Genomic DNA, 379 nt, shown 5'->3' with positions numbered 1-379 from the left:
CACAAGGAGACACCCCCCTCCCCACATACGTGGGTGCACCACACTCCCTGATTCCCCCCGCCCCAAGCCCTTCCCCCAACTTCAGCCTCCCCGGAGGAAGCAGCCTCCTGCCCCCACGCACCCTCCCCAGACACCCAACGCCCATGCCTAGTGGCCTTCGCCCAGCCCACGGTCCCCTGGGCAGGGCCCACTTCAGGGTCACCTCCCAAGCAGTTCCTCCCCACAGGCCTCAAGCCCCCCCTCCCACAAGAGCCTATTCATCCCCCTCCCTTCAGGGGCCCTCTGAGCCCCTCCCATCCCAGGGTCTCCCCCACAAACCTTCCCCTCCCCCCTTCCCTTCAGGGCCCTTCACCCCCCAGCCCCTTCACCCCAGGGACCC

At 68.3% G+C, this 379-nt stretch overlaps 1 protein-coding gene across 1 annotated transcript in view; it reads right to left on the bottom strand.

The window, feature by feature from the left end:
- The window catches only part of LAMTOR1 (late endosomal/lysosomal adaptor, MAPK and MTOR activator 1), a 19,292-nt gene that overhangs the window by 18,141 nt on the left and 772 nt on the right, over positions 1–379 (bottom strand). The gene's annotated exons all lie outside the window — the stretch shown is intronic.

The sequence above is a fragment of the Gavialis gangeticus genome, unplaced genomic scaffold (genome assembly GCF_001723915.1).
Source record: "Gavialis gangeticus isolate Ggan-Ray unplaced genomic scaffold, GavGan_comp1, whole genome shotgun sequence".
NCBI classification, from domain to species: Eukaryota; Metazoa; Chordata; order Crocodylia; family Gavialidae; genus Gavialis; species Gavialis gangeticus.
The sequence above is the reverse complement of the archived record's forward strand: the minus strand, read 5'-3'. Positions and strand labels throughout refer to the sequence as shown.